This window comes from Aythya marila (genome assembly GCF_965140915.1).
Source record: "Aythya marila genome assembly, chromosome: 5".
NCBI classification, from domain to species: domain Eukaryota; kingdom Metazoa; phylum Chordata; class Aves; order Anseriformes; family Anatidae; genus Aythya; species Aythya marila.
Window position 1 is genome coordinate 59,644,529 of NC_139046.1, and position 23,210 is coordinate 59,667,738.

At 44.4% G+C, this 23,210-nt stretch overlaps 1 long non-coding RNA gene across 1 annotated transcript in view; it reads right to left on the bottom strand.

Moving 5' to 3' along the window:
• Window positions 1–580: 580 nt before the first annotated feature.
• The window catches only part of LOC309878250, a 30,059-nt gene continuing 7,429 nt past the window's right edge, over window positions 581–23,210 (bottom strand). The window contains exons 2-3 of the long non-coding RNA XR_014317518.1: window positions 6,792–6,924; window positions 581–1,534 (exon numbers count right to left, since the gene is read on the bottom strand). This is a non-coding gene — a long non-coding RNA (uncharacterized lncRNA). The remainder of the gene's footprint in view (window positions 1,535–6,791; window positions 6,925–23,210) is intronic.

Genomic DNA, 23,210 nt, shown 5'->3' on the forward strand with positions numbered 1-23,210 from the left:
GTGGCTTGTTTACCTCCGAGCTCTTGCTGTGACGCTTGACCCAACTGATGGGTGAGTGAACTCATAAAATATCACCTTGAAACAGAGGCTGATGCAGGGCAGTCCAAGGGCCTAGGGCACTGAAATACCTTCCTGCCTAAAATAGTTGGAATTAGTTGATCTGCACAGCATGCCGCCAGCCTTCAAGGAGAAATAGAGAGGCCTGGCTACTGGTCAGCAAGCCGTGCTGGGCAGTCGGAAGGTATTAATAGCTGTGGAAAGAATGAGTTTGGCTCATGTGGGAGGCAAGGCTGCTAGCCGATAGGGCAAGGGAATGCTGGGCTCTGGTTATTAACACCTGAAGGGCAGAAGAAGGATGCTTTTCCACACGCACAAACTTAAATCAATAAGGTTTATCCAGATGAAAAGCCAAACCCAAACGTGACGAAGGTGGCGAGGTTGAAGAACTGCAGTAAGAATTCCCCTCTACCTCCAGTGTAATGGCAGTAAGGGATTGCATTCAGAGCGAGGAGTCAGATAGATCAGAACTTCAAGGAAAGCACACATTTTAATTTGATTTCTCTTTCTAAGAGGCATGCGTATGAGCACAGTGTGAATACGTGTACCTGCTATGAACTGCTTAAACTTGGAAAAGCAACAAAACTTGGCAGCCATCAAGGTCTGGAAAAGCTGCTCTTAATGAAATCTGAGCCCAGTTTTCAGGTTGCTTTGGACGTGATTTATGTAGGACTTGCCTTGGAGTGTGATGTGGAAAATGCTGTAGGGTGTCTGCCCAGGTAGAAATACACCTCTGGCAGCGTGCACTCACCACAGCCTCCAAGAGCTGCTCTTGCCCAGCTTTGGGGATGGCTCCTGGTGCACAGCAGACAGCACACCCTGCCCAGCTGGGATGGGACCAGGTCCCCTTGAATGGAGGGAGCGGTACAGCACGTCACAGAGGTGCTTGGCAAGAATCTTAGTCATAAATGGCTTTTGGGCAAGTGATCATTGGAATAGCTTTATTGATATTGCAGGTATCTGTTGGGTTCTCTCTTGTGTCCCTGAGTGGAGTTTGACACTTTTTTTATGATAAACCAGAAAGAAGTAAGGACACTAGGAAAGTAGAAATTGTATTGACTTCTGATGCTTGTATTTCCTCTCATGTCCTTCATCCTTCGCTTCTCAACCCTTATTTCCCTTCAGGAATAGCTGTCATTTGCACAAAACTAAGACAATACAGAGGTTTCCAGGCCAAGTCCTGTTCCAGTGGGACTTGTTCCATTGCTCCATGCCTCCTGTAATAACCAGTGCTCCTTACAGGAGCTGCTGTGTCCCAGAAGAACTCCAGGCTGAGTTTTGGCATCTCCCTCATGAGACGTTCACACCTAAACTGTCCTGCTTAGAAAGAGGGCTGCCAGCAGATGAGGACTGATGAGCAGAACTGATGCAATACCCATTTCTATTCTGAAAAACGGTTCTTGTCCAGAGTCTTGTAGACAAGCTGTTTCCTTGGTGCTGGTTCCTAATTTGTGGTGGTGTCTGTTTGACTTCCATCCTGGAAAACAGGTGTAGAGATGCTATAAGTAGCAAGAAGTCTAATGCTTGCAGGGAGTTCAGTTCCTCGCAGACTCTAAATTACAGTTTTGCTTCCTGTGCCATGACCTCAGGTCCCTGACCCGCAACTGCAGCATATTTTCTGTGACTAACAGCTGTAATTCCCCAATTATCATGCTCTGTTCTCCTGCTGGGCTGTAGATTTGGTTACCAAGGAGGCAAACAGAGTTTCCTCATTCCTATCCTTGCTCTGCACACTTCCAACTGTTTTAAATCCACCATTTGATGCAGCCCATAAAGACAAACGATTATCTCTTGTTTCAAGTACTCATAGGCGCCAGAACATATTATGTATCTATGCGTGGGGAAGGAAGAGGGCAAAGTAAATCTTCCAGCTTTTCTTTTAGCAAAAGCAGCTGGTCCAAAGCTATTCCTAGGTCAGGAAAAGTACCTTCACTAGCCACAATGCAAAGCACTGGACTAGAAGTGGTCTTGCAGATGGTGGACCATGGTACGTGCTAGCTTAGTTGACCAACCAGCAAAACTCGTGTACACCCTGGAAAAACAAGGTGAGTGTAAAGCTCTGAAAGCAGGCTCTGTGTGTGGTGTAATCAGGATGGCAAACCACGAGGACACCTCAATCATGGGGCCAATGGGTCATTTTCAGCTTGTCCTCCCAGTTGGAGGCTGAGGGCAGCCAATGGCTTTGCCAGGTGGAACTGAGAAGAGACCTGGACTATAAATGTGCTGTTCCCTTCAGCTCAATTTCTGTGACTTTGGTCTTAAATGCTTGTGCACAAACATTGAGTATTATGTTAGTGTAACATAAACCTCCTGTTAACATGCCCCAACTCAAGCCTAGACACAGTGTTGAGTCAAACTTAATACTTGGTAGAAACTCAAGGTATGGCAGTGGGTAGCTCAGCAGGTGTCTTGATGGCACTGTGGTGTAGAACCATGCTGTAAATATATTGTGAAAATTTGACTATGTCAAATGGTTGCTAGTGTGCAGCATCAGAATAAAACTGCACGCTTTGATGTGAATTCTTTCTTTAAAAAATGAGTTTGCAGCTTTGAATTAAATTAAGTTTTCCTTTGGTCACTAAACATTTGAATAAAAAGGAGTGCTGTTTGCACTAGCTCTGCAGCAGATAACTAGTGCACTTGGAAGAAAAAAATCTTCGTGTAAAATCTCAATGTGTACATGACACCTCATTAGAAGAAATGCCAAATAAAAGTCCAACATCCTATTGCATCGACAGCTGTAATGCTTTGGCTGACTTAGTATCTGAAGTTAGAGAAATACCTTCACATGGGCACTGGGCATGAGATGTGATCCTCTAACGAGGGGGCGGGGGTTTGTGGGTGTTGCTGAACACACATTAGGTACTGGTGAGGCTGTGGTGGGTGTGTTGGTCTCGGGAGGGACAGTCACCAGTGCAGGGGGGTTTACTCCTTCACCAGCAAGGTGTCAGGCCCCCACCAGTGCCGTCATCTTGGCTCAGATGTCCTGCTTAAAACCAGAGCTGGGGCTTAGCTTATAATTCCTTTCCAGGTAAGACAAATGCTCCAAGGAGTTGCTTATTTTTTTGCCTGTCCTCAACACAGCTTAGGGGAAATGACCTTGTCCTGCTGTATTACTGTAATGTGGGTTTAACTTACAAACATACTGCTGTGGTGTGGAGGTAGTCGCAGGCATATACTCCTTATGGGGCAGCTGGGAGTTGTTCAGTGGGTTGGGTTTGGGGCTCCCTAAGTGCAGGCCTGGGCTTTCCCCCACACACACCTCCTGTCAATAGGGTCTGTGGGTTCCTCAAGCTGTGAGTGAGCTGCTTAGGGACAGGGCCTAGTGGTGGACTGGGTCAGGCTAGGCTGAGGGGTGGACTTGAGGAGGGGGAATTTCTCTGACAACCTCAAGGATGTTACAATTCCGGACATGTGCTGGGGACCAGAGCAGCTTTATGATGAACTTGCAGATGGGAGAATGGTGAACTCAAGTACTGAGGTGAGATAATGAAAAGAAAGTGGGCGTAGACCTGGTATAGGAAAAAGTAGGCTGATAAATGAGGTGGGTGATGGTATTAGTGTGACAAAGAGGGTAGTATACTGAGCTTGTGTTAGGCAGGCTCTGCAACTTCTTAATGGACCAGGACCAGTGTGATGGCCTTGACTGGGATGACTCGACTGGGGATGCTGGCTGCAGAAATGGGATGAGAGCAGAGAAGAAAGCATCTGGGCAGCAGCTCCTGCTCTAAAATTAAGATGTGGACATCAGCTGGGGGATGATGTTTCCTAGGGCCTATTCCTCAGTCTGCTGTCTCCAGGGATGTTTTGCCACATGTGTACCTCAGACTGGGCAAACAGAGAACGGCAGGCACCTTGTGTGATGCTTGGGTACGTACGGAGTCAGCTTTGCAAGTACAGATGCTTCTGGTCACTCCGACAACAGTACAGCAGGGCTCAGGCCTGCACCCTACTGCAGGACACCCATATTAATTAGGGTGCTTGCCTGGTTTTATTCCTAAAGCCTACCCTATGGAATTGAATGTTTTAGGCTATGTCAGGTGGGTCACAACACCATTCTTGTGCCAAGCTTACTTTGTCAACATCCCTGACAGAAAAATCTGGGGGTTCGGGCACTTTGTCTGCTACGTGCATGTGCCCAGCAGCAGTGTGAAGATGTTACGTGACCAGCCTCCGAATCGACGCTATTCTTAGCAGGAATCCTGCACTACCGACCTCCTGGCGGCTACAGCACATTCGCAGCTGAAATAGCTGAGCTTTGTCACTGGGGAGTAAGGTTACACACTCAACTTGGACTTGACTTCCAGGGCCGACCACGCGCTGCTCGATAGCGTGAGTGCACGGGGAGACACCTCATGCCCCGGGTGGTGTTGCTGGATTGCAGCTCAGGTTGGCCTGAAAGAGTGGGAGAAGAGAAGGTGGGTTGAAACCCGGTATGACTGAACTTGGGGAGTACTCAACACTGATCGATGAAAGTGGGAGCAGAAAACTGACACGTGTTTAGGCAAAGCACCAACTGCACAGTCGGGTTGGACGTACAGTCAATGTTGGGGTATACAAAGCTCCTCAGGGAAGCAGGTCTGTGAGTAACCAGCTTTATTTTTGATAACTACAAAATAAAAGAGAGAGGGTGGGGGAGAAGGAAACAGAGTGGTCAGTATCCAACTTGGTCCAGAACACGATTCAAGTTTGAGGGTATACAACATTACATCTACGAGTAAAATGAACTGAACTACTCTCTCGGAAGATAACATGAGCTGCATGTGTCACAGGACTAAATTTCTCTGGAAAGGTAAGAGAGTCTAGAGCCAACAGTTTAAGAAGTAGTACTCGCTATGCCCATGAAAACAAACAAAGGATGGGATGAAAGCTAAAGAATATAAACTATGATTAAGTATACTGACAAACAGCAAGGTGGTAATATGTTAAACAGATGTCAGTGATGGCTGGTTTTATTCTTGGAGGACATAAATAAATTGAGGAAAATGAAGCTGGGAATGCAGAAAATACACGTACTGACAACAGGGAATTTTCACAAGTATAGATGAGACATGAGTCAGTGGGTAAAACTGCTGACAGATGAGTGTACAAAGTGTGTGAACTTGTAAAACTAGACAGAAGATGGAAAGAAAATGAGAAAGGAAAAATAACATAATGCAGAAATAAATATGTACCCGTATTTGAATGTGATTGAGCTGTGACACATGAGCTGGTAAGTAACTGGCACAAGGCGCACAGGGGGTTCACAGGGTCCCATCCCCATGTGTCTCATGTCTGCCACGTGTCATGAGTGCTTCACGTGTCTTCCACTCCTGTGCATCCAGTTGTGGTGTTTGTGTGATGGTGCAGTGGGTCCTGTGTCTGCAGTACGTGGCTTTTCAGTGTCCATCATCTGGGTGGGGGATGATGTGCCGTGTGGTACTTTGGGTGGCATCACACATACTGTGGCATCATACATTTCTCCTGAGGTGGGTGATATTGGGCATCATGCATGTCAGGGCATCACACATGTTTGGTGCTGTGGGTCAGCATCCTGTGTCTGGTGGCATCATGCATGGCTCATGGCATCAGACACACGGGGTGGCATCATGCATGTGGTGTCATACGTGTGGGCTGTGCCACACATCAAGCACCACGTGCTGCAGTATCAGAACTGCCTGGCAGTGTTATGCATGGGCTCGGGGTGTTTCTCTCAAGTTTGCACTGTGTCACATCCGTGGGCCATGTGTCATTTGTTAGGGCATCACCACTGTGTGGCACAGTACCCGTGGGATGCTGCCCTGTGTTCCTCCTCTTCCTCCTCCTGCCCTTTCTCTGTGCTCTGCCCCCAGCCCACCTTCTCCCCTGAAGATGGGGCCAACCCTGCTCCCTGCAGCCCACAGCCCACTGGCACAGTGTGTGCTGTCCCCGTGGGGCTGGGGGCTGCGTGCTGTCCCCTGGTGAGGGTCTGTGGCTGCTCCCCTCCAGCCCCCTCATGCCTGGCTGCGTGTGCCGGCACGGCCTCGCTGCAGCTGTCTGCGGGATGAAGAAGCCCCTTCTGGGGTGCCAGCCAGTCTGACTGCTCTGCAACAGGAGCCTGCCCAGATCCCTGGTGGCTTTTTGGATGCCTGGAGCGGTGTTGTTTGTCCCTTTTGTCCCCACCCCCTGTACCGTGCCGCAGTTTGCGAGCTGAGAGGTCATTAGTGGAGGTGGTGGAGTGTTGTCCTGCAATTACTTCATCTGCGTGCCTCTGCACGTGCTTTTGCTATGGGCTGACCCAAACCCTCAGCCACACTTCTGCACACATCCAAGTCCTGAACACATCCAAGCCAGTCAGGAGCCCAGGCCTCATAAGCAATTTGGCTCAACTTGCTTGGACACTTTTGATTTTAATATAATCAAATATAATAGCAGTTTATTGAAAGACAGAGACGGATCTTTGGGAAGCAGGAGGGGTTTTCAGCCCTATCTCATCCATGCCCCCATGGTAAAATACCACTTAAATGCCTGGGCCACACTGTCCTCTCCATTTTGGCCATTTTTACCTTGGACAAAAGAAAACCAATACATATTACAATATGCTGCATCTCAAACTACCTGCTGTTTAATTGACAGGGCAGCTCTTGCCAACTGTGACCAGTAATAATGTTTACTTCAAATACTCGCAATAAATCCAAAACCAAAGGCACCTGTGTTCCTGTTATCCACGCCCCTCTCAGACAGCAAAACAAACCACTTGCTCACACCTTCCTTACCTTCTTTACATGCCTTCAAAGGTGTGTCGGTGTTGCAGCATCCACCAGAAGCAGCTGATTTGAGCAAGTACGTCCCTGCAGAGGGGATTTCTTCAGACAAAATCCCAGCAGAGGCCGTGGGCTCAGCTCCCACCTGAAACAGAGTCCAATGTCAGGAAAGTTGCTAAGCAGGGGCTGTTGGGCCAAAGCATCTTCCATGTCTACTGAAATCACCACAGCCCTTTCCCAACCTGACAAGACAGTCAAACATTTTTTTTTTTTTTTTTTTTTTTTTTATGTATGCACATCTATGTCTATAGAAATGCTTTTTCAAACATATATACAGAGAGCTGAAGTGTATATGCATATACATGCATAGATAGAAGGATGGAGATAGACGCTTGACAGTGGAGAAGATGCTTGGAATAACCAGTTAACAACTGAGAGCTTCATTTTCCAGTTCAGCAGTGGGTATTTAGGACAAGCTGCCACTCTTAGTGCCCCAAAATCCTGGCTAGTAAACCAAAATACAACATCATTTTGTTTACAAGCAGAAGACCGAGGACGCAGGAGCTCAAGCTACAGGCTGCTGGCAATGCGCAGCCAGGCACCAAGCACCATTCAGAGACATGTTTCCACCTCAGCAGCTGAAACCAAAGCCTGAGGTCCCTGTTTCACAATTTTTAAACAAGGAATAAAGTGAGGCTGGGAGACAAGACAGCAGGATTGAGCAAAGGGAGCCCAGAAGGGGCTTTAGGGGAGCCCAGGTACTTCCCAGTGGCAGATGAGAGATTTTGCCCCCACTCTGTGGCAACGATTCAGGGTGCCGGACTCCACCACCTTTCAGGGATGTAAGACACGATTTACATGATCTGTGACATGAATTGCGCTGCCCAGCTGAAGCCTGGGTCCATGGCACAGCATTTCTTCCTAGGGCTTGCCCCATCCCAGCATCTTCCTTTCCTTGACACTGTCTCAGCTTCTTCGCCCCTCTGTGAGACACAGGCCCTAGGTAGGCTGCCAGGCACTGGTGGATGAGGTGTGTTCAACATCTGAAACCACTACAACCCTTCTCAATCAGGAACCCGAGAAGCATCTTTTACCAATGTGTGTTTGTCCATATAGCTGTATAAAATTAAAAAATACCTATTCTGACCTGTATGAAGACATCTGCCATAACCAACTGGCCACCCAGTCCTTCCTCACACTGTTCTGGCACCCGTGAGTAGCCGCAGGGCCCTGTCACCAACCGACCCATCCCAAAATGAAGAGGCACCGAGAAGGCCCCTCCACACGCACACCAAATGGTGCGAGGCACGTCCTTGCACACACGGCAAGTGTGCACACACCACAGCTATGCTTGTTAGTCTGTTTCTTGGAAGTGAAAGTATAGGATAAATTAATCTGCAACATGTGTCTCTTCACAAGAGAGGAAGGCATTCAGCATTTACAAGAAAATTCTGTAACTGTAACAGGATCTTGTACTGTACGTGATATTTACAGCGCTCTTTCACCAGACTCATACTATAGAGACCTCACTGTTATCTGCAGAGGACGTTGTCTAACTGGGTATTTTATGCATCAGCCTTTGCATTCCTCTTATTTTTACTAACGGTCCCTTCCAAACAAAGACTCTTTTTTCAGGAGAATTAAGGCACAAATCTTCATATCTGTTCCAAGGGCGGAGTGTGTCAGCCTTATTTACTTTGCTAGGACCACTGGCATTCATGGGACACCAACAGCTGGATCTGAGCATTTCCTTTAATTGAACAGGTTTACAGTCTTTCTGCACCGAAGCAATTCTCCACATCACACAAGGCTGCATACCAGAAGAAAATGAAAATTTAAGAGCGCTGGCTAACAAGACCTATAAGCTCATTGTTTAAACAAGAGGCCGATTGTCTGGGCACTTGAGCGCTCTGCTCCTCGAACATTAAACCCACAAGAGGGACAACAGCCTAATCCACAGCTTGCCGCCAGGTGGTATAGAAATTAATCTTCCACTTACCCAGGCTATTAGTCGCGGTATTTATAAAGGTTTGCGAGCAAATGAGGCGAGCGACTGAAATTTTCTCCCTGTCATGGAGGGTTGTGGCAGCGTGGTGAAATGAAATATCAGCCTTCAGGGATGGTCCTCGCGGGGAGGAAAGCGCCAACGAAGTGCCCTGCCTGGGGAGCGGGGGAACGGGCAGTGCTTGCTTCATGACCTGAGCCTGGGGCTGCACACCAAGTGTGCCGGGGGGCAGCGGGTGGGTGGGGAATAACCACAGACCCAGGAACCCTCCAGCACCCTTAGGTGCAGGGCTGAGCTCATTCCCATGTGGGGGAACGGTCCTGAGCTCGGTCCCTGCCAAAGCTGCCTGAAAGCTCATACCCAGCCCTGGAGGTGAGTGATGCCAGCTCACTACCCAAGTAACGAGGCATCAAACCCGAGGTTTAGCTCCTCCATGAGCCACTGCAGGGTGTTCAACTCACACCTTCCTAAAGGGCTATCATCAGCGCTGATGGGGAGAGGAGACAGATGACTCTTTATCAGACTGCTGCTCCGTTACAGCTGGAGAAGCACAGGGAAAACACCCAGCAGAAAACAGGCCATCAAAATAGGGACAGGCATGCAGTGAGACTTGGGCACAAAACATCAACAGGCCCACGTGAGCACTTGTGGCAGTAAAATCCATGTTCAGCACAAGCACTTCCAGCTTTCCTTCCCTCCCTTCTCACTGCAGACCTCCCTCCTGGCAAAACCACGTCAAAGCTTCCCGTGAAGTTAAGGCACATTCAGGCCAAGCGCGAGGCAGCCCCTTGCCGCGTGTCCGCACCTGACTCCGACCTGGCACCCAGCTGCCTCTCCAGGGCACCCCAGGTCACTCCTCAGCATGGGGCATGCTCTGCAAAAGGCTTTTCCCGAACTCTAACATCGCAGTCACCTTTCCCTTCAGGCAGCCCTTCCTGGCAGCATCTGAGTGACAGCAATCTCACTGCCTCTACGCCATCCGCCTCCTCCTCTGCCGACACGGGCAGCATCATTCACCTTGCTGCCCTACAAGGCATTTACATCTGAAGTTTCCTGGGGTGGAAGGTTCCGGATTCCCACTACACCGAATTCTTATTTTTCCATGATTAATTTAGACTAAAAGTCCAAATTCTGCAAGACAAAGGAAGAATGGAGCAGATCTGAAAGGTGTTAATTAGTATTTTTATTTTTTTTTTTTTAATGGATCCCATGAATAGTAGCAGAGCTTGGGCTTAGAGGAACTTGAATCCGAATTATTTTTGTTCCCCATTTGGCTTGCTTTATGAAACACACAGCCAATAATTCCATGGCCTCAGTCAAACTCCTTACTATAAATAACATTTTGCCATTGAAAAGAAATGTAAGGGGTCAGAGCTGTTCTCAGGGATTCGCTTATCACCCACAAAAGGAACTTCTGAGTGGAGTGGACACACACTCAAAAGTAAATTTCCCAAAAAGGGAAACAACAGGAATTATGAGCAAATAAGGTGTTTGATTCCTTCTGGCCCCATGTTTTTACTTAATCCTGTGCTAATCCCACCTGGAACCAGTGCCCCAGAGAGAGTCACTAGACAGCCACACACCGAGACCCAGCCTTTGCCTGATCCTGAAAGGCAGGGCAAAGAGCAGAAGTGAGTCCCACTCCTGACCTACATCAATAGCTGTTGCTGCACCTATACTTCAGTAACTCCCTCTTGAATCAGAGCTAGAAAACCAGTTATCTGGACCAGGTGAAGTCCTGGTGTTTGGAGCTGCAAGGCCAGCAATAAACCTAACCCAGAAGTCTGACCCAAAGTCAGACCATGACAACTTCAGGCTCTGTCACGACACTGTCATGACATCTCAGCTCCATCCATAAACATCTTACCTCTTACTAGTACTAGCCTTGGTAAGGACAAGAACTCCTACCTGCTAATTTCACCAGATTTTGCCCTTGCCACAGATGCAATGCAGGGTCCACTAACCACAGTGAGGCAATCACAAATACACACCTTCTACGTCCATTAACTCTTACCTTACCTCCCCAAAATGTCAAGTATCAGGAAATAAGTTTATAGTCCAGGTTCTTTTCTTGCATCCTGAAACTAATCCCCCAGCCCCAGTAGTGCTAGCTGTGTAGTTAGATACCACTCAGAAGGCAAGCCAACAAAAAAATATATATATTTTGTTTAAACTGTCAACCTCTCTTCTCCTGGGCTCACACAACCCGGCAAGTGGTTTGTTTCTTAAACCTCTGGTTTCCTGAGCAAGGTGCTAGCCACAAGGTGCTGATGCGATCCTACTTTGTCTCTGTTTTTCTGAACTACAATGTTAATCCCGTGCTAACGTTAATTGAAGACTAAATCTCACATAGAAGCCTTGCCCAACTCAAGACTTCATAGTGCTGTGACAAGCTCTACCTCACTGTAAAGTAACGATGAGGCAGCAGCCTTCCTAGCTCTGTCCCTCGTCCAGTCTCTTGGAGACTCCAGCAATGAGCTTGACTCCTCCATATAGAGTGCTCCCAGTGACACCGGGTTCAAGGGTACACTCCTGGTTTTAATGCCTCAATACTATCAAAGGGTTTAATTCAGTTTAGGAAGACTAAAACTTAACCATGCTTCAAAGTAGAGTGGGTTCTTACAAACAGAGTTAGTGTTAGGGCTCTGGCTAATAACACAGGATTGTAAATACAACCATAAGAAGTAGCACGGCCCACACACGTAGCAGTTGATGTCTGCTCTTCAACTCCCTGACCAAAGCAGGGCTGAGGCAGCAGACTCACGACTGGCTTTCACCTCAACCACCCTCAGCAAGCCCCAGCCCAGCAGACAGAGACAGCCGATTGTCCCTCAGCTGTTTTGAAACAGCAAGAAGGCATTTAGCGATGCTGACGCCAGCTCTTGTTTCAGAAGGATTAGCTTTGTCACATGGCCTTTGATTTGGGGGAAATGAGCTCTGTATTTCCAAACCAAACTTCATCCCCAAATGGCAACCACCAAAGGCTGCTCTCAATTTCTCCTCACTAAACACATGAAAAATGGTGTCCTAGCTACCATCCCATCTCCCCATGACCAACATCAACTGTAAATAATGAGGCTTCTTTATTTCTCAAATCAGACCTAAGCAAAGCCCAAACCCCAGACTTAACCTTAACAAAAACAATACCAAATATCAATGACTATTGCTTTATAAGGTGGAGAAGGTATTATTTTACAATATCAGCATTCACTGCAGAAGAATTAGTATTACCAAGTACATCTACTTGTTGGCCAAAGAAGGTCTCATCTCTCAAACCCTAATCTAAAGCAAACTCAACATTTATCTTAGAACAAGTTTTTTCACTCTTACTGGGTGAAAATGCAGAAAAAATAAATCTCAGTGAGGCAACTAGCACTAGAGTGTCTTGGCTGGAGGCAGGCTTTGGTTTCAAGATCATGTTTTGCCCATACAACAGACCAATTTTGGTGCAGCCAAAACTCTACTTAGGAGTTGTGCACGTGCTATGGGATGCTGATAGCCTAAAACTGAGGCCTGATTTATCACTAATTCACAGGCTCTGGGGTGGATGGGAAGGAGGCTGAAGGCAGCCAGAGCATCTGCCTTCCCTTCCATCACCAAAACTGGAGCGAGTGGCAGTGCTGGTTCTGGCATGAGGCTAGAGGGTAGAAGTTTAGTTTTGCTATAAGAGAACATATTTCTTTTCCTGATACTTAATCTTGCAGGAAGCTGCCTGGGATTAGTAAAGCTGAATCCCTGACTTGGCTGAGCTCTTGGGACAAGCTGCGACAAATGCAAATATGTCCAAGCATAGAATATGTGTGAGGGTTGCTAAAGAGAGGGGCTGGAGAGCCTTTGCCATTTCTGAGCTGTTTTCCAAAAGAGAAAAGTGAGGCTGGAGGGCAGTCCTGTTTCATTTTTCATCAGACTCGGGTCAGACCACCAGCATTTGAGTCAGATTTTGGGACTAGGACATGTTTGGTGGTCAAAGATCACACTTTGCTAGAGTTGCTACTCTATTTCATCAAGTCTCATCCAGCAAAAGAACAAGACTACCCAATAACTTCTCCGTATTTTTTCTGTTACTTGGACAAGCTGTGGGGAGCACTATGGTAAAAAGGAGTACCAGGGTTAAGTAATCAAAACAGAAGGGTGGAGAATGGCGGATAATCAGTAATTTGTGTTCCTCCAGCAGAGTGCTGGAAACAGCAGGAAGAGGTGCCTTCATGGGGTTCAGCACATTGGGATTTTGATTTTTGGTCAAAACACAATCTCTGAACCACACAACTTATTCCAAACCTAAGGCTGCGTTTGAGAAGGTTTGTCCTTGCTTCAGTGGAAGCTGACCCAGCTCTGTGTGGCCGGGGTGTTTGGGGGCAGGATGTCAAGGGCTAATACAGAGAACAGAGAAGCAGGAAAACAGATTGCTGCAGGATTATCTCCATCCTTGTATTTCAGCTGGCGACACTCAGAGAAGAGGTTTAACATCAAAATTGCTGAAAATCTTTCTCCAGCCCTCATCTAATGCCAGTGCTACTCCAAAACCCAAATTTTCACTAAATTTATAAACACCTCCATATTCACTGTATAATACACATTTCTCCTGGAAAACATGAGACAACCATTCATATGAGAATAGTGAGTTACATTTGATAACAGCTATTAAATGAAAGGAAGTACTTATGGGAAAAAATGCCTTACAACTTAGAGGAAGACAACTGCAAACTTTTGTTATGACTGTACTTCCTGTACCAGGAAGACACCGACAATAAATTTGTTACTCATCCTAGATATGTTGTAGAGTACAGGCAGAAATGAGCCCTCAGTCCAGCGCAGCCCTGAAACTATTTCGTCTTATGTGTAATGGATGGGGATGGCATGATTAATACAACCATACCTGTATCTAGCAGCACACCAAAGCAGTTTACCACAGTAAATTTGCATATTTGCAATCCTACTGATTTAACGTCCTTGAGAGGATGCTAAAATATCCAAACAAACATTCCTCTACAAGTTCCATTGCTGAAAGCATGAGGTGCAAGCAGAGCACAGGGATGAGAGGGGAAGATGCAACAGGCAGGAGCTGATTAGAGGCAGCAGCCCTAGGTTTGTTTTGGTAAAAGTAGGAACTTGGAGCATGCCTACTCCTAAACACACACCCCTGTCATGCCAACCAGCAAGGAGTTCTTTCTCTTTTAAAAAAGATTGATCGCCAATTGTTTCCACCACTCTTTTTATACACTAACTGCTTGAGATAGGATGACAGCTTCTTTGAAGTAGCCATCCCTGACACTGTTACCTTACGGTGGGGCACCAAGATTCCCCTTACACAGCCCGTTTGCTCCTGGAGAAGTTTTTCACTCAGTATTAGAAAAACATTTTTTTTGATACTAAACTTTGCTTGAAAATAGCTGTGTTATAAGCACCGAGAAATAATTTGTCTCTCCCTATCAGAAATATATTATTACTAACCAATATTTTACCACTGGTGGAATAACACGTGCCACTCATGGGCTTTTCCCAGTCATTTGCTATCAGATACAACTGAGCAGAGGATGACTTACTTTGTTCACAGAGCATTTTCACACCAGTTAAAACAGCCCTATGAGTGCTGCAGGCACCACAGCCTAGGAGAAATACTTAGAGCCAAATACAAAGACACAAGGACATCCAACTACCATTAATTCATTTCTGGGGTCCGCAACACATCATCCAACCTACTGGAGATACCTGTTTCAGGAACAGATTGATTTTTATTTCTGTTCACTGACTACCAAGTACCTCTGAGGTTGATAACTCGAGTTGTTTATCAGAGGTAGGTACCCCGAGTTGTTTAGGAGGGTTCCCCCTGCCTCAACACACACACCTGTGAAGAGGAAGCAGTACTTCAGTAGGGCTGTTTAGCACTACTATAAGAAAAATACCCATTAACAGTTACCCAAAGCTGACTATCCCCAAGTACTAAGGCATTAGTGGAAGTGGATGCTGCATTGAAGACTGATTTTTTCTCATGCTTCTAATGAGAAATAGGAAGCTCTTTTTGCCTGATACTTTGTGTTTCATTTCTAGATTTGTCATGTTCAGGGGGATTGCTGGGATAGGGGAGAAGTGGGAGAAGTGAGTCTTGGTTTTCTCATAACATATCTGTTTGGGTATACCAGAAAAATAAAAAAAAAAAAAAGAAAAAAATGTTGGCAGAGCCTGTTCAGATCCTTTAGAAAGGATCCCTCCTTGGAGAGGCAGGAAGCCTCCAAAATGATCCATTCTTGACATTCCACCCAATAACATACGCAATGCGTTTTTCATGGGAATGTTACAAAGTCAGCTACTAAATGGAAATGTTTTGTCTTAAAGCACAGAAGAACTTTGAAAGGCTCTCTGGTGAATCTGATTATAGCTGCTTTGGACTGTTTAAGATGTACTATACTAGAAAAGAATTATATTCATTTTCAAGACACTACAAATAATGAGAGAAATAAACAAAAATGAAATGCAATTTAAGGCTCAAGATTTCTTTCTGCAATGGTTCTCCATTGCGGAATATTCTTTATGTCCTTCATCAGTCTTGTACTTGGTTACAGATGGAAAATATTAGCTCTGGTTTACAAAACATGGCCCCGTTTCCTGTAACACGGCACAGGTTGGACAAATCTGTCATTTGAGTAGTGTGTCTATTCTGTGGCCAATTCTGTAATCTACAAGCAATGTGATCCTAAACAAGGAATCTCATGTTAGCAGCCAAGATTGGAAAATCCCTGTTTAGCGTGATTGCTGCCAAAACCATCTCACTTGCTAAGGACAAACTAATTTCCAATCTGCAGTATGGGAGCTGTTGCTTTTCTTTTTTAGATTTTGTTTTTAAATAATGTCTCACTAAAATGGCATACAATCGATTTTAAGAAGTGTGAAACAGATTTTGAAAAAGTTTCAAAGGTCCATGAAAAATATCATATTGTCTGTTTAAAATATAGTCCATTTTGCATACAGCTTGAACAAATGCCATTCTGCAAATTTGAAAATTATCTTGAAAAAAAAACAAAAGCAAGGCTATTTTGTAAAAATAAGAGAACCCAGAGAGGTAGGGAGCAAAAAAAAAAAAAGGGGGGGGGGGGGGGAGGGTGCCATACAATACGGATAGGACACAGATTGAGGATGATCTAAGTACAGCTTTAAATGAGAATTTGATCTCAGTTTTCAAGATGAAACAGGTTGATATAGATAACAATGAGGATATGGGATGATCACAACTAAGATGGCAGCAAAACTCAAAGGATGAAATATATCGAGGCTGGCAGAAGCAGAACCAAAAGAAAGAAGAAGCTGTCAGGTTGCAGATGACTCCAGCTGACCAGAGTCCAAGAACACAGTGCTCATATTTAAAAATAGCAATCAGAGAAATTACACCAAACAGTTACATTTAGGTAATTACTACTTGAAAAGAAATCTTGAAGGAAAGGAAAGAATGAAAAACTTGAGGAAGATGGAAAGCGAGTTTATATCCTAGACAAACTTAACAGGTATTGCGTGTGCCCAATTAAATTACTTTTTCTTCTAGAAAAAGTGTCAAAGAAGGTTGATGTAATAGATCTCTGATGGCTAGACATTAACAAACCATCTGAAATAGTAACACCAGAGAAATGTTACTCAGAAGATTAAAGATTAGCAGAGAAACTGCACTGTATGTTGCATGAGAGGTTGAGCCAAGACAAAATGGGAATAAGTATTCCTGAGGACTGCAATACCAAGTTGGAGAAAAGTTGCTAGCAGGAATTGTAAAGAAAAGCCGCAAGACAGTTTTTCTAAGTGTTTTAGTTCATTATCTTGAGACACAAAAACTAAATACTCCAATTAATTAAGCTGAAGAGTAACACAAAAGAAAGTGAGTGGCCCCTGTATGTAAGGAATTCGCCAACTTCAGAAAAACACGGAAAAGATTACAACCTTTTCATAACATTAAATGCTATGTTATATGTATGAGACTAATTGAAAGGGTTTCTCTTTACAATTTGATAGCTCATTACAAGCTGCTAACAATTGAGAAGCTGTTGTGTGCCTCAGCTGATCCTGTGATAGCTATCAGCATCAACATGATGCACTTATGAAAACAATGAATGCCATCTTGCAGACTGTCACAGAAGGTGTACTCAAGCGGGCATGGGGAAGTACTCATGCTGCTATGCAAGCATCAATGGTATCTCATGTAGCACATTGTGCAGTGTTTGACTGTCTCAGAAAGAAGAATTGAATTGGGAAGATGTGCAGAGAACAGTCACAAAAGTGATCCCCAGCTAGATCTGACTTCATACAGTCTCACATGCCAGTTTTCCAGGGTTCAAATTCTATTTCTTTGCCCTATAGCTTCCTGTATGAAGAACTTAATTTTGTTTTAATGAAGCTGGGGCAAAAGTGTTGTTGTTTTTTTTTTTAAACACCACTAGTGTAATTTTTCTTGCCTTTTCACTCCTTGCAGAAACTTGAATTTGAGTGCACTGCAACATCTCATGCTTGCTGCCAGCCTACTAAGGTCACGGGGTGGATGGCTTGAGGTAGGAAACAAGTGGTCAAAAAAGAGAAGGTGGGGGAGGTCACACTGTCAGACTAAGCAGTGTCCGGAGCAGTTGCAGGACAGAAACCCTGGTTTTCCATATTATGAGTGTGGCATCCTCTGAGCAGAGCAATCCTATGCAATATTCAAGGCCTGTCCAGCAGTTCTTGTACTTACCTACATGCCATCAGTCACTCGCCTTCTGCCCAATTTGATAAACACAGTGCACAGAAAGTTCAGTTTTCATCCTCTAAGCTGCTTCTACACAGCAGAGCTTGGTGGGAATGCCAGCCCTGGGAGCCAGCCTGTGGGAGAGGGGTATGGGAGGCTCCGGGAAACTTCCTCGGCCTCCTAACGAGCTTCTCGCATTCCTTGGATCTTCCCTAGTAGAGTGCAGGAGCTAATAATATCCCTTTGCTTCTGTTATATAGCATTTCCTCCTCTGTATTTTAACTTTTATTGGTCACATTTTCAGCTGCTCCTCTTCTGCTTGACTGGGTCAAAAGAAGACATAAATCAACTTTTGCTAGTTGCTGAACAATGAAATTGGTGCTTTCTCCCCTTGTGAAGGATGAAAATTTTAAAACACAACTTTGAAACGTACTTTAAGATGCGATTATTTTAGTTAATGTTTATGAGATTTTTACAAGACAACACAAATCCAGCTTTTCTTGGAGGAGGCAAGCCCTTTCCTTACGAGAGTCACAGTCACCAATAGGCATGAGAAGGACAAAGCCAGAATTCCTGGTCAGGGATGGGCTGGGGACAGAGGTACCTGCCACAACAAGTGCAATCATTCCCTGAGCCCAGAAGCCTCAACATGAGACAACCACCAGGAAAACAAGGGATTTCCAAACAACCCGTGATCTGCTGCACGTTTTGCTTTCCATGGCAATTTCTAATAAAACATACGAAGTATTGATTACACTCAATCCTAGGCTTCTTGAACAAGTGTGGCAATTGCACATTAAAACAAAACATACAATTCTGAATATATAAGATATATTCCTCTTAATTTCATAAACAATTGTGTTCCTAATATAAATATTGGAAGGCTTTGTCCAGATAGGTTCCTGAAATATTTTCTCCGCAGAAATAAATAGGTATCAAAAGTTAGATAGCAGCAATGAGTGATTGGCCAAGGAAAAAACTTGACCTGAACATTTTTCTAAGTCAGCAACTAATTTTGAACAGCCGAAATTTAAGCTGCTTGTTCATCTAGGAAATACTATTAGCAGAAATTATTTGCTCTCTGCTAGCAATCCATCTTTAGTTTCTCGTGAATGATAATCCAGGCTGCTTTTGCCTTAGGAACCACGGGTTATGTTTCCCACTGACCTTCTCCAGACATCCAAAAATAGGGAACCAGGAGAGGGATGGCTCCGAGTGCCTGCAGAGCCTGGGGGCTCTGGCTGCTTTACGCAAGAACTGCAAAGGAGGATTTCAGTTTTCCTTTTCTTGAATGCTTTTTCACCATTTCTGTACAAAGTTGACCATGAAAACATGCACTAAGTCAAATGTTATTTTGTCAAACAATTTATCTCTTTTCTTCTAAGGGAATTGTTTCAATAGATTCCCACAAATACTCAGGAAAGATATTTAGAGTTGTCAACTAAAAGACCCTTCTTTTTACCTTCTCCCTTTCTCAAAGTACATACATGTATACACTTTTTTTTTTTTTGGTTGATTGGTCTTGGTTTTCCTTTAACACAGAATTTAATGACATCCATTAAATATGAAAGTGTAAAACTGAAGTGATCAACAGAGAGCATTTTTTCCCTTTTGGATAAACAGAGAGGGAACACCTACAAAGCAAGGACGGGACAAAGAGAACTATATATTTAATATAAAAACATGAATGGAATCCCCTCCTACATGCTTCCTTTCAGCTAGGATATAAGTAGAAATACAGACAAGCTATCCAATTTTAAGATGACTTTTAACCCCATACTACTTATTTTTAGTTTTCAACCAGAAGACCAAACTCAAACTTTTTTTTTTTTTTTTTAAAACAAGCAAAACCACAGCTCCCTGTTACCGTTCTTTGAAAGCAAAAGCCTTTTACAAGGAATATTATGACAAATTCAGTCTTGCAAATACCACTCACTCACAAAATGACTCAATGTTTAATTTCTGGAATGAAAAGATGTGTCAGAAAATCTGACAGTACATTTTCCATTATTGCATGTTCTGCTTTACCACATTTGTTTTCACTCCTGCAATATGCTTTTTTCTGTTCAGAAAGAAATATTAATTGTTTTAATTGTTTGGAATTTCATACCCCGTGCAGGTGTGAAAGGCTCCAGTGACTATTCCTCCAAGTGGTGTACATTTCAGTGGTAAACCACCACTAATTATCTAGGCATAAATTACACTTTTCCCTTATTCTTTTTAAAAACAGTCCTGCAGGGGTTTTATGTAGCACTGCCACTTTTGTCATTTTATACAGCAAGTTCTGTTTTTTGTTTTATTATTTCCACAAAGAAAGCTTTACAAGGAATTTTACTCAGATGCCCACTTTAGGACATTTTCATACTACAGACCCATTCCTTCCCACAAGTAATGGATTTGAACAACATAAAACCACTAAGAGCATGAGATGCAAGGCACTAGGAGCCACTCGGAAGTCATAGCTCAGCTACAGCACAGCTGTCTGTCAAAAACTACTCCAGTACATAAATTACTCAAAACTCTTTACTCACGCTCTTTGTTACAGCCTTATTAAACCACTCTTTGTCTTACCCTACAGATTCACGTAAGAGAAGCACAAACTATGTTGAAATCCTAACTGCAGGTTTGGTACCACAGAAGAAGCACATAAGAGAAATCTTGTCTAGAGAGATCGAGACACAATCCCATTACCGTTTCCTTCCCAAATGATGGGATGTTTTTGTCCTGCTACCCCAGCACAGCATTCATGGAAATGCTTGTTCAACTACCCATCAAACTTGCATATGGTACCAACACAGACATTTTCCGAATAAGAATGAATGCTAAAAATCAGTTTCCTCCAAATATTTTGATTAGACACAGCCAACTGAACCACCCTGGTATGCGACAAAGGCTGCTAATAGGGAAAAGTGACAGTAAGAATTACAAGAAAGGCTTCAATTTTTTTCCAATTAATTTACAAACACCTGTAGAGGTTCATATTAAAGAGAAACCTGCTTTTAAATCACTAAATCAATTTCAAGATTATGTGAATATCCTTCCTTACCTAATGCTTATCACAATTTAATAGGGAAATTTGCCATTCTGGTGAAACATGCAAAGACTGTTTTGGTTCACAACATTTTGGATAAGGTGTTTTCTGTATCTGTTTGATACCTGTTGGGCACTGGGGGTTATTCCAGTTCTAATGTTATCCAGATGTTGAAAGTACTGGGACCAAGAAGGTGCGCATAAACACCAGCACGTACAATGGTATTTCAAGGTGATGGAAGAAAGCTTCAAAACAAAAACAGCAAATTTAATTAAATTCCTTGTTTGTCTAAAATAGACCTGAACATACGATATCAGAGCATTTGGGACTGCTGGCTTGAAAGATCATTAATCCAAGCAGAGGATGATACCCATGGGATTTCTGCAGGAAAGGTCACTGACAATATGTAGGGGATAACTTCACATGTACATGATCTCCAAGAATCAGTGAAGACATTGATATTGTGAAAACAGAGCTTGATTCAAAGGTGGTCTATCTAATAGCATCTCCCTAAAAATAAAGTAATACAAACATGAACTGATAGAAGAGCAAATCAACTTCATTGCCATGTTTTGAGACTCAAAACATTGCCATGTTTTGAGAAAAGTAATTTTGCTTTTCCTGATGTAAGCTTAAGATATTTTCATAAATCTTATCTCCTAATGGGCTGCAGGGGGACTTTCTGTCACACTGCAGAGTGACTGTAGCAGTGCAATGAGAGGATGCTCTTAAAGAGGGAGAGTTGTATGAGTTGCTTCTGGGTTGTTAAACTCGCTGGTACTAACTGATAGGACTTAATGAAGGTCTTCTCTTAAAAAAATAAATGTTGCTTAAAAACCATTGTAGTGAGTTATGTTTACATCACCATCCCATGCTTTCAAAGAACTTCACGAGCCTAGATCTTGCCATTACATTTATAATCCGGGTTGCCTGTAGCAATGTTATTTTGCTAGAAGTACTACTCCTTCTGCCTAAAGAGATGCAAGAAACCCCTGTAACAACAGTCTGGGTCTAGACCAGGCCTAAAACTTTGTTTATCTTCCAGGTTGCCTCCAACCCTTCACCCAACCACCGCCCCACACCAGCAGCATGTGTCAAGGACAGGGGGACGTCGCAAGCTGCAAACCGTCACGAGCTGTCAACAGCCTCAGCAAATCTCACAGACATCTGTGGCTTATCAAGCCAGCAGCATTTTTCCTACATTAATCTCCACTAGGCCTGCCCCAGCTTTCATTTCAAAAGGCTTGGCATGGTATCTTCAAAAAAAAAAATTAAAATAATTTGCTCGATTTCTTCACATGCAGCTGGTTCGGAGGACCGCCTTTGAAATCCGAGCACATCGCAGAGATGTCAATATGCTCCTTGCAGGCAGCTTGCAGCACAGGGGACAGCACTAAGGGCTGCAAAAGGCTTTTTGGGGCTGCCCTTGTGCAAGCGCTCTCCAGTAGCCAGCGGGATGGGGGCTCACCCAGCGGCAGCACGCACGTGCCAGATGCCCTCCTCCAGCTCCTGAAGCACAGGGAGGATGGTTACAGCAGCTTCTTTCCAGTTGCCATCAAGGCTGGCACACTCCTTCCCCATTGCTTGCGTTGGGTGTGGTGCCCAGAGCAAGGTGACAGCCTTTGCTGCTGCCACTACACAATGGAAGCCCAGGAAACCACTCCACCGCCATGCATGTGCCCTCCCCATGCAACCCCCCCACCCCACTGGCCACCCCCTCCTCTCCATGACCATGCCCATGCCATGATTCTCGTTGCCTGGCTGTGCCCTGCTGATCCAGAAGCTCCCAAGGGCACATCTTTCCCTCCTCGCTGCCCCAGAGATGCTCCTGTTACCATCGCACCATGTTTTAAAAGGCAAAAGAAACCCATCACATCACATCTGCTCAACACCAAAATTTGTCTTTGGCCAACAAAAGTGAGTTATTAAAGGTTAAGCTCCTGTTAGGACCAGACAGCAACAACCTGGCCTAAAAAAAACCCTAGATTTTTTTTTTTGAGCTTTGTGAAGCAAATGACAGCAACAAGGTCTTTTTTCCCACCCACCCTTCTTTTCTCAATAACAACCTGAAGGTTCTCTCACAACCTTTTCACAAGGATCTTTTGGTGTAAGAGTTCATTTAACACTTGCACAGCCAGAGAAAATATTAATTCAACCTTAGACATGAAAGCCTAGCTGCCCCAGTTTGCCTGGCACCTTTCCATGCCCTGTCACTTGCAGGTGGGGCAGGTAGACCTTACAGGTCTGAAAGCACAGGAGGCAGGGGGGCTGTGATCCACACAGATGGAAAGGAAAAGGACTAATTGTGTTTACAGTTACAGCCCGTCTTCGGTTCCAGCTGTCTCAAAGCAGAGTGACATAAAACACGTAAGTTCATTGTATTTCACAGGAGGATATCCATATGCTTTCATATCACATTAAAAATGTCAAAATATCTTTCTGGCCAGAGCATGCATGCCAGGAAAGGATCGGAGCGGTTATTTCCAAAGCTGAGCATGCAGGGCCTGTCACCAGGCTGGCTCCTCTCTGCCAAAACCATCTCAGAAAAATTATCAATAGCTGTCCTCCTCCCCCTCTACAGCAAAGAAATTTGAAAGCAGAATACTTAACAATACATATGCAAACTTATTCAAGTCTAAATACATTTTAAAGTCTAATGCAAACACATTGCCTTCTCTGGTGAAGAGAATGCTAAAAATT